Genomic DNA, 12,030 nt, shown 5'->3' with positions numbered 1-12,030 from the left:
TAGTTGCAAAGAAAGTAAAGGCATAGGCATTGATCTTAACAAGATAAAGAAGGAGAATAAAAGCTCCAAGAAAGTGCTCAAAAAGAGAAGATTGAAAGTAGAATGCTTGTGCAAGCCTCCAAAGGGGCCCCTAGTACTAGCAATCAAGCCAAGCTGCCATCAAGTAATGCTAATGGTAACTTGTTACAAGCTTGCACAAAACAACACTCAGAAGAGGTGGGCAATACAAGTTGCTTCAAAAACTCACTAGGAAGTCACTATTGGAAAGAAATATATATGGTTGCTTGGGGAAAGTCAATGATAATGATTGATATGTGCAATGGATTTATGAGGAAGCTCAATATCTTAACCTGGAGTGTTTGAGGTTTATGTAGTGATAAACTATGGGTGCAATGCTTGAGATTAGTCAAACACTTCAACCCACATATGTTGCTACTTTAGGAGGTTGAGAGTGGCCCAAACTACAGTGGGTAAGTGGGTCTACTTGGCTATGACTACTTTGTCAAATCTCAAGTATGCGGGAAGGGTGGTACCATAACCTTTACCAAATCTAAGCTTAAGGCTACCAAAGTATGGGTAGATCAACAGTTAGGATTTAGCAATAAGATTTTTTTGACATTTTGTACCAGAGAATCCATCTTTGATTGCATAGCATTCTTCCACTTACGATTGTCATCCTTAATTATAACATTAGCATAGTAAGAAGGTTCACCTCAATTTGTAACCATGACATAGTCTAAAGACAAAGTGTATCTATTTAGTGGTCTAGAAACCCTCGTAAACTATTGTAAAACTAGCCCAACAAAAGCTCGTGGCTATCTTACTTGTCCATCTTGTAAAACACGAGGCTATCTACTTGCATGTGGCACTCCCACCTTAGCATTAGTTGGTTGTCCAAAGCCCTACATCATGTGGAATAAGTTGCATGTACTACGTATGTGATGGTTGTTCATTTTCCTAGAATGCTACCTTGCTAATCTCAAGTGCTTTAATGAGTTATATATGCATCTTATCCTCATTAAAAATGGCATCATGGCAACATATTACCTTATTAGATTCAATGTGAAGCCCCACCTAGTGAGACTATGGAATAAGCCAGCACAAATCATTATGAACCAAATCCAAGCACTCTAATCTTCTAGTACCATCAACTCTCTTATATGACAATTTCATTTGTTTGCAAAAAAGACAATGCTTACAAAAACCAAGATCTAAGAAGTTTAAACACGTAAGATAATTCAAATGGCACAATGCTTTCATTTAAGTAATTGATATGTGCCCCAAAAGGTTTAGAATCTTTAGCATCTATAAGGGACCCTTTGCAAATTTTCCATATATGATCTCCAAAGTTCAGCATGTAATCATAGTCATCAACCTATCCTATACTAATTAGACTCTTAGTCAAGTCAAGGACATGCAGTACATCCACAAGACAAAAGAAGATCCTTCAAATAGTGACACTTGTATATACTCTATACAATCATGCCACATGCATAGTTATTACCAAAACAAATACATCCTTGTCTGCCAACATTATAAGTAGTGAGCTACTCTCTAGGAGAAGTGACATAGAATTATGATCTCGAGTCCAAAAGCCAAATTTTATGAGATGCCCTTATCCATGGCAACCAAGAATGCATCACAAAAAGAGGATACTTAGAAGGCGTTCCAATGATCACTACTACATGGATTAATCTCATCTATCTTACCTTGCCCTTCTTTTCTTTTTACCATCATCTTCATTTTGCTTTGTTGCCCTTTTACTTGTTCTTCCACTTGTTGTAGTGATCATTGAAAGTGTTCCAACTCTCAAGCAAAGTGACCAACAAGAACATAACCTTAACCAATGCATGGAAATAATCTTTTGTGATGTTGGATAGCTAAAAATGGTACTAAACTCATGGAGATGGTTGGATATGGAAGTCTCCTCCTCCATGTAGAGATCAATGAGTTTCTTCAACCAGTATACTTGTGAAGGCAACATTTTCTTTCTCATATAAGTCACAAAGCTTTTTCCATATGCCAGAGCGTTAATATAATAATGAAATGTGCCAATCCATCCATTTTTTTTCCATATTTGATTGGCTTTACCTACTTCATTTGAACTAATACATTATAGATCTACTTTGCTAATAAGAAAAATTGGTGCCATTCAAATTTTCAATATTAAACAATGCATTTATAGGGGTGGATGAAGAAGCTATAATAGCTACAATATATATTGTACATCAAAATAACAAGATATGCCCAACTACATGTCCAAAAAAGACAAACCAACTACGATGTGAGTGCCCCACAAAGCCATACAACAGTTAGATCAACATCAAACATCCCAAAACTGATACAAATATGATGTTCTAGCACTCCCAATAGCACATGAAATTCATGCAAAAATTTAGTACTCTTTTGGCTATTTTCTTAGCATCAAGTAGCTACTTGAGACCAAATGCATATAAACCACTTTTTTTCCAAATGTAGCTAGCATAACAACAACAATACGAGCATGGTATAACAATAAAATATATCCAAGATTATCATTTTTCGATGTGTTGATGTCTCAATGAGTCATTCAAGGTGTGGAAGCAGAGAAGCCAAAAGGTTTGGAAAGCAACTCATTTAGGGAAGATGAACTTACTATTGCGAAGATAGCTTTTCCAAAATTTAGTAACAAGAGCAAGATGTAGAATTTTCCCTGAGGCAAACCCATGTGTCCTTTCTACTTAAAGTGTACCAAGAATACTCAACACTTATTTTGGAACTATTGGTATGCTAGAAATATATGGCAAATTTTCAAAAAAGTCATGTTTTGTGCAAGCTTTCACTCAACCATTTGGTGTGAGCAAATTATGTTTGGTGATTGGGGGAACTTGCGTGAGCCTACATGGAAAATGTGGATGGTAATAAGAGTTGTGGTGATTAGGAAAGGAGTTGTTGTGATTAGGAAAGTGTGGGAACTCAAAAATAAGAGGGTGCATTGAGGTCCTCACTCAAAAATAAGAAGGTGCATTGAGGTCCTCACTTTTGTTTTGATGATATCACCTTTGTTTTAATGATATTTAAATATGCATTTGAGAAGCATTTTATAGAAGCTGTGGCCATGTTTAGGGACTTGAAGAACTCTAATTAGGATTTTAATGTTGCTTATAAAGGTTTTACTAGAGGGCTTAGCCCTTATAGCATTGTAAATTTACTTATCTATTAATACAACTCATTATGTGTTTGCATTTATAAAAAAAAGAACTAAATTTGCAAAGAAACTATTAGAATATTCTATTTAGTTCTAGCAAGATGGCATGGTCTAAGGTAGAGAGCTTTTCATGTAGTTCCTATGAAACTTCAAGGAGAAAAGCTCTCTACCTTAGACCATGCCACCATCTTGCTTGTCTACCTTAGATCATTACAATGGACAAGCAAGATGGTGGCACTAGCCTTGAGATTCTATTCAAGAAGTCTAACACATTATGCCTTAAACTCATGAAAAGAGCACATGAACCCCAAACCTGGGCTAACCTAATGAAGCACCAAATTGGTTTAGCCTCCCATCAAAAGCTTGTGTTGGTCAAAGGTCAATTGGTAGGATATTCTATATTATCCCTTCATCTATATCAAGATTCTAGAGTCAAAAGCAACCATAGCTCATGGTGAGCTATTGTGGAGGACTCTTGGTGGGTGGCCATAGAGAGTAGGGCAAGTGATGCCTCCTTGAGCCACAACTTTTGGCTCAACCCACATGCTATGGCCACTCCTTCTCCCCAATAGACAAAGATAGCAAGTTGGCCCAACTTTCATGGTTTGAGATCTTGGAAGGATGCTTGGGATATAGGAAGAAATTCATTCCATTCCATTAATTAGATGGAACTCCAATGTCATCTCACAACTAGAGAAAAGGATTTACCTAGAATTTATTGTCCTAATCTTCCATATCAAAAGGTTATGGTATGCAACAATTTGAATTGCCTAGGTAGACCATTGTCCAATGGGTTTGAATTCATCTCTGTCACATTATAATAAATCTTCCATATTATAATAAGTTGTTATGGATATCCAACAATTAGAATTGCATGTGTGCACCTGTGTCCAATGGGTTTAAAAATGACAAAGCTCCCATGCAAAAGAAGACTCACTTTGATTGTGTTTTTATTGCAAATCACATTAGCATGTTGCTACACTTCTCTTGCTTTGTGTTTTTATAGTATTGTTAAAAATACATGTCTATCTAAAGAATGTTAGGGTGATTCCATTGTTAGGTCAACAATGTTTCCATATAACTTCCCTCAAGCAAACCAGGTTGTAGCATGTCTCATACACTATAAATGATATGTTAGGTCTACTAGCTATCACAGCATACATGAAGCTACCCATTGTAAATTCATATGGGATCTTAGGCATCTTAACCCTCTCATTATCTAGTGATTGTGTATAATGCACATGAGAAGCATGTCCCATGTCCTTCATCTCAAAGCTCTTCTTGAGTTAAGACTTCAAAGCATCTAGCTCATCATGAGCACTCCCAACAATTAGCATGTCATTAATATATAGTACTAGAATGATAATTCTATCCTCATGGGCCTTCTTTATGTAAAGAAACAAATCCATATCACTACAAAAATAACCCTATGAATGAATAAAGGCATCAAACTTGTGATACCACTCCCTAGCTATTTGCTTAAGTCCATAAAGACTATATTCTCAACTTGCATACAAGGTGTTCCCTTCCCTTTTCCATAAAGCCCTTAGGATTTTGCATATAAATATGCTCATGCAAGTCCCCATGTAGAAAAACTATTTTCACATCCATCTGGTACAAGTCTAGATCCATTTGTACAACCGAGGCCAAAACCAAGCAAAGGGTTGTTCTCTTGACCACATGGGAGAATATCTCATCAAAATCGACTTCATTTTTATGTTTAAAACCCTAAGTAACTAAACGTGCCTTGTATGCTAGCTTAGGGTGACTAGGGGTGCTTTTCAACTTATACACCCACTTGCATAGCAATGCATATTTTCCATTGGGCAATGGAACCAGATCCCACATATGATTCTTGTACAATGAATCAAAGTTAGACTACATGGCTCTCTCCCAAGAATGACTAAAACCTCTACGCATAGCCTCCTCATAAGTAAGAGGCTCACTAGAATTTGTCACCGTGATATAATGTATAAAGGGCTCATAATGATCAAGATGATGTGATGCTCTAGTAGAGCATCTCAAGACTAGTTAGGGAGGCCTATACATGCTATTCTCTCTTACCAACATCATGATTCCACACAATACGCAAATCTTGGGCCATTATATCATCAATAGAGCTATTGCAAGCTATCTAACTAGTGCTAACTGTATAGTAATAGGAGGTTCCTACTAAAAGCTCACCCTGCACATCTCAATCACTAGCTCTAGTTCTTTATGCATCTTGCCCTCATGAAAGATAGCATCATGGCTATGGATAACCTTGTGAGCTTGTGGATCCTAAAGGCAATAGCCCATCTCACTTGCATCATCATATCCAAGAAAAATACATTTGATGGACTTTGGATATAGCTTGTTGCATTCATCTTTAGGAGTATGATAGAATGACTCACATCAAAAGACTCCTAAATGGGCATATGAGGGAGGTTTTCTGAACCATACCTCATCTACAACTCTAGCACCAAGAGTAGTGCATGGGGATTTATTAATTAAATGAATGGCAATAGTAGCTACCTCAACCAAGAATGTATGTGGCAAGTCTGCTTGACTATGTATATTATAGGCTCTTTCTTAGACAGTCATATTCATGTGTTTTGCAATATCGTTTTGGGGTGGGATGTGACGTGTGGTCAACTAACACTTAATACCCCTCTCATCACAAAATTTCTCAAAAGTCTTAGAGACATATTACATCCCATTATCAAACCTTAGGTAAAGCCTATGCTTAGAGATTGGTTCTTGACCATAGCAAGAAAGCGCTAAAAGGTAGGCAAAACTTTTGATTTCTATTTTATGGGATAAGCCCATACATTATGCTCATAATCATCAATGAATGTAGCAAAATACATATCACCACTCAAGAACTGACACGGCATGGGATCATAAACATTTGAATGAATAAGAGCTAAAGGATCACACATGCACATAGTGTTAGACTATTTATATGTGTTGCAAGCCTACCAGCCATATAAACAATGATAATATGAATCAAAACATGAAAAGACTAGGGGTAGGAGATACTACAAATGAGTCAAGACGTTCATTCCTTTTGGGGACATATGCCCAAGATAGTGATGCCAAGTCAAGACGTTCATTCCTTTTGGGGACATATGCCCAAGATAGTGATGCCAAAGAGATGCATCTGAAAGATCAATCACATCTAAAACACGATCAGTAGTGGTGGCAGATATAAGTAAGAATAAATATTGCTAGTCATGGTACCTTTAACCAAAATGAGGTTACCATGAGTGATTTTTTATATAGAACCACCAAAAAAGACATGATATCCAACATCATCTAATTGTCTTGCACTTACAAGGCTTTTAATCAAAGCCAGTGTTGGTATACATCATACAAAATAAATAAAGCACCAACAGTGAATTGCAAATGAACATCACTGATGCCAATAATATCACAAACATGATCGTCTCCCACTCTCACAAAACCTATCATAGGATGATAGGTATGGAACCAAAAATGATGTGGGGTCATATGAAAAAAACCCCGCAAATCAAGCTCCCAACATTAAGAGAAAGAGAACTAAGTATTAGTCAATTGAGCATCGCATTGAGGAAATAGCCAAAATATACTCATGAGAATAGTACTCCAATGCATTTATCTCATCGATCTTGATAGTAGACTTTGTGATGCTACAATTATATGAGGTGTTAGCAATATCCTACTGTCCTTGTCGCACCTATTCTGTCGCATTTTATGGCACTGCAAAATCGAATATGGCCTTGTTGCCTACAATAATGACATGTAAGAGATGATTTGGGGCCATGGAATTTACTATGACCCTACCCATGAGATCTAGACTTTGATGCCTTGTTGTGCATCTTTGCCACGATGGTCATTTCCATATCTACCATTGTTATACAACCTCTAATAGTGAGTGCATGAGAGGTGTGGGCTACATTAACATTCTTTATATTTATGTCCTCAGTAAGTAAGGCATGTTCTACATCTTTGAGCTTAAGATCATTTCCAAGAGCATTGGTGCTTTATGGAAATGCAAAAAGTATCCCAAGTCTCAAGAATAGTGACAAGCAAGAATATAGCCTTGGTATTTTCTTGAAAGGCAATCCCTTGTGAAGTAAGTTGGTTGGAAATGACACGAAACTCATTTAAGTGAGAAGACATATCATTGTCTTCCTTCATATGAAGATCCATGAGTTTCTTAAGCCAATAAACCATCCAAATGTTGAGTTTAATAAGCTCTAATTGATCCAATAATATTTCTCAAACATCAATAAATCATCTAGGCATCACAAACTTGCCCCATAAGCAATAATGAAACATTAAACAATCAAATATGTGCTATATTAGATAGTGAATAATAGTCTTTCCTAAACTGTGAATTAATGGATAATTTGTACCTCTTTAAAGAGTACTCAAAACCAAGCCAAAAGAGGCGAGAGCAAGTGCCAAAGGTTTGCCTAAGTGCTAGGAGCCAAACAATGGCTAGAGATGAAGTGTGAGCTAAAAATGAATAGGTAGATCAGCCTAAACTACAGGTCAATTAGCATGAGCTATTCAAGGGGGCTACAAGCTACTTTGAAGCTCAATCATCACTTGGATAAGCTCAAGCAATCTCGGGGAAGGTCAAGATCAAGGCTGGGAGGTATGGAAGTGATATGGGGGGGGGAATAGGGCTGATGCATACCTCAATGAGTGGATGCCATGAAAAATGTGAATGAAGCTATCTTCCTAAGTTGAAGTGAAGGTCAATGAAGCTCCTCAAATACCCACTTTGATACCAATTGAAAGGTGAAAGGGTTGAGCAATAATGAGAGCACAAGTGGAAGAAGAAAGCTATGGAGGTTGGAGCAAAAAGAGACAGTAAGATCATTTGTGACTTGCCTTCCCCTATTCTATTGTTATAGTAAGAATAAAGAATAAAGTGATAGTGATGGGTGGCCACCACCTATAGTGTACATGTGTGAGGGTAATAAATACAAGATAAATGTAGGTGGCCAAGCACATGTGGCCTTTAATCCTGAACAACATGCAAATCAACTTGTAGATGCCATTCAAGCTTAATATAAGGTTACAAGGCAACTATAGTCCTACAAGTTGATACTTAGTTGAGTCTATGGATATATTGTTAGAGTGGGATCCTTTAAGTTTCTACTTTAAGTCAACAAGCTCATGCAAGTGGACACAAATGCATTGCATATAGTCCATATGTTTGATCTCAATACACAATGAATGCATGTTGCATATGTCCACCATTGTCCAAACATTCAATGACTCTTATTACAATCCTTCTTATAATTTAAGGTTGAGTTATTATACATAGCAAACATTATAATATATTCTAATACTTAGAGCTAGATAATAATCAAAAGTTTAGAGTAGACATCTGAAAAATCAAGACAATCAACAATGGGAAAGTGGGAGCTACATACATTATGTCACAAACGAAAGTCTTTATATCTCTTCTTTGTTTAGTTGTGGTCATTAGATAACTTTGGATTTTGGCAATGGAAGCTCAAACGGTATACTCTTATTGGTTGAATATGCTTATCCTTCTACCTTTCATTCTAGCTCTTATATGTCCTCTAGGCTCTTCTAGCAATGAAAACCTCACATCTTGTAATGAAAGGATAGATTAGGAGAAGAGGAATATCAAGAGCTTCTCTTAGCCAAGTCCCTCACTCTCATACTCACGAGACACTCTCCCTGTCCTTCATTCTCACAATCATGAATGAAAGGGTATGCAAGAAAATGAGGACTCCATAAGTTTGAATACACATGAATAGCTTTTTTCATTCTTTTTCATCCCTTTTATATATGATCTCTAGGGTTGAACATTTAGTCCACTCTTGTGGCCTTGTGATTAAACTTTACAATATATACATTTAGAGATTCACGTGAGACTCTAGCTCCAAACCAAAATAAGTAGAATTTGCATGGGAGTGAGCTCAACTCTCAATTTCACATTAAATACAATATCTTTTGAAGAAACAATTACAAACATTTTTCTTGAATGAAATTGTAGCACTTGCATTGGAAAAAATTATTCCTGAAATTTTGTTTCCCAGGGACAATTGTGGTGAGATGGTTCTTCTATGAGAGTGATAGTCATCCATGAAGATGTAGTAAAGTTGTAGTTGTAGCTCTAGTGATGGTGCTTAAGGAGGTGAAATACAGCTCCATTGATGTAGAATCATTGCAGAGGATAAATGGCCATTGATGTCATTAAGTAATTATTTGATCTTCCACAAACCTACAATCAAAGTGCTCTCCTTAGGGGTGTGGCTATGTTAATGCATAATGCGAGTGCTCATACAAGTGTAAATGGGAGATGGGTTTGGGTCAAGCTCCAAGCAAGCTTGGGGTGTTATCCCATAATCAAGGAGCCCAATTAGTGTATGGTTTTATTGTTTAGTGCAAGTCTTAAGGTGAAAGGTGGTTTGAGTAAGCCTAGGGTTTTCTGCCCTTTATGTCCCTTGAGGTTGTGCTATGGAGGAGAGGGCTAGGGAGTTATGAGCAGAGCCGATCACTAGATGCACCTTACTTGAGGACCCTTAGGCACAATGATTGTGTAATGCACGTATCTAAGTTGGAACTTTTACTATCTTGTAGTTATTTATTTATTTTGTGCGATTTTATTCCTCTAGAAGTGGTGGTAAGGTGTGACTAAGATATCCCTCACTACATGTGTGCTCTTTTACTACTTATTGTAGCTCAATGGAAGACGCTAAGTAGAATGGATGGGTATAAAAGGCAAACTATTTGTCCACCATGTCTTCTAGTAGTACCACACAATGGATGGGAAGAGTGCAACATATAGGTGTACCACTCTATCTATGCTTGCTTTGATATCAAAGAATAGTGGGGGTAGTCCATCTTCATTGGATAGAAGTTGAAGATAGTTACATGTGGTGAGATGAAGGCATGATCAAGGAAGTCAATGAAGTTTTTGAGGAACCAGTAGAAGGAGGATCAAAGCTCTTGTTTTTGGAATAAGGACAACTTGTCATGTATAGGGGCGTTGTCATTGGGGATCTTAGGAAAGTTATACCAATGATGGTATTGCGGATTATGGAGATTAGTGGCCTAGGATATGTGCAATGAAGTAGATTAGCTCTTTCATGGCCCTTGGCATAGCAGAATGCTAACCTTACAATGTCATTAGAATCTAAGGCAACATATTGCCATTATAGTTGAAGTTTCTAGACTTCTTGTAGCCTTAGATCTAGATGTTCACTTTGGCCATTGCCCTTTTGAAGCTAACATGCTTCCAAAAGGTTTCTTAATCCTGCTGCTCCTTCAAAACTTAGTGATACTCTTCTCTATTTAAATCAATATATGTATTATACTTGGGAACAGAGTATTTTGAAATTGTCTTTCTTTTGAAACTTTGAAATCAAACACTATATATTGCTCTCTTCCTTGCTTTTGATATCTCTTCACTAGTTCGTCTAGCTCTTCCCACTGCACTTCACATCCTCCATAGTCAAGAAGATTGTAAAATCCTAATTATCCCCCCTCCCCCCTTTTACTGTGTATGATAAGGGGCTAAGGGGAGGGGTAATTAAAAGGGTTAAACTTTAAATTATATTTAAAAGCAACAAGGAAAGTTTACCTACCAGTCCTTGTTGCTACCATGCCAACATGCCATTACAACTAACCATCCATCTCCCCATGCTGCCATGTTGAATCTCACCTCCACAACCACTCCTACCCATGCAGTCTGTCCATGATCTCCTACCTCTAAGACCATACACATGGCATCACATTGATCGTAATGAGAGAGAGCTTACTGATTATGATGAAGGGAAGGAGGGAGGGAGGGCAATATCCCCGTTGGTAATAAAAGCCTTAGTAAATGGGGCTTTTTGGAATGGCCAATCTTCCATACAAAGCCACTTATGGGCAAGCCTCTTTTGGTCACACATCTAGCCTCTAGGCATACATATCAAACTTCATTTGCTATATTCTCAACACTCCCTTAGTGGACTCATAGTGGCTAACTCCTCCTCCCTCGAAGGTTGTTCCATTGACATACGAATGAATGGCTTAAGCCAAATCTTCCTCTTCCTTCCTGTGCAACTCTTTTGCTTCTGCTTCTCCTTTCCTCCTTCTCTCTTCTTTAGACCTCCTCAACTCCACCTGCACTCTCTGTAATTTGGCCTTTTCTTCCTTGTTCATTCTCTCTCTAGTTTCTTGTTGGTTCTCTATCCTCACTCACAATCCTTTCACTTGATTGCTCTTGTTCCTTGGGGTGGTGATCTTTCAAGTGTCTCCTCCACTTCCTCTTTACCTTCTGCCTCTCCCATAGCCTCTTGGACTATAGGGGTTAGCACCTCCCCAGACCCTATAATCGATGCTTTTGATGATGATTTCGTCCTTGCCATCCCCACTGTGGACATCAGAGATTCCCCACCCGCCGCCACCGCTAGTCTTGTACTTGTGGCTAGTGCTTTTGCCGAAGCTTCAATGGTTTTTTGCACGTAGCCATTCCAATTCACTTCATCCAGGGACTTGGATGCAAGGATCTCTAGCAAGGGCACTCCAATCCTACTCATTAAGGCATTGTACCTTTGACTAGAGAATAAAGCATGGATCATCTTTGCTTGCAACTTGACCTCAGGGTCTAGAATATCAGCTAGGCTAATGTCATCATTGGTATGGACTAGGGCCTTGTCTAAGGTTGCCTCTCGGCCTTGTTGACCAACCCCAATGCTCTTTCCACCATTTCTATTTTCAATTCCACCTTGATCATGTGGGGTTCTTCTCCTTGTCTCATTGTTACAGTGCCATGGTTCCTATTGGCATCAAATGTCTATAGGAACTTGACACACTTTGCTAGAGTCAATAGCTTGTCTGACCTT

The sequence above is a fragment of the Lygodium microphyllum genome, chromosome 16 (genome assembly GCF_053477565.2).
Source record: "Lygodium microphyllum isolate KBCC chromosome 16, Lygodium_microphyllum_v1.1.10, whole genome shotgun sequence".
Lineage (NCBI taxonomy): Eukaryota > Viridiplantae > Streptophyta > Polypodiopsida > Schizaeales > Lygodiaceae > Lygodium > Lygodium microphyllum.
Note: the sequence above shows the minus strand (reverse complement) of the source record.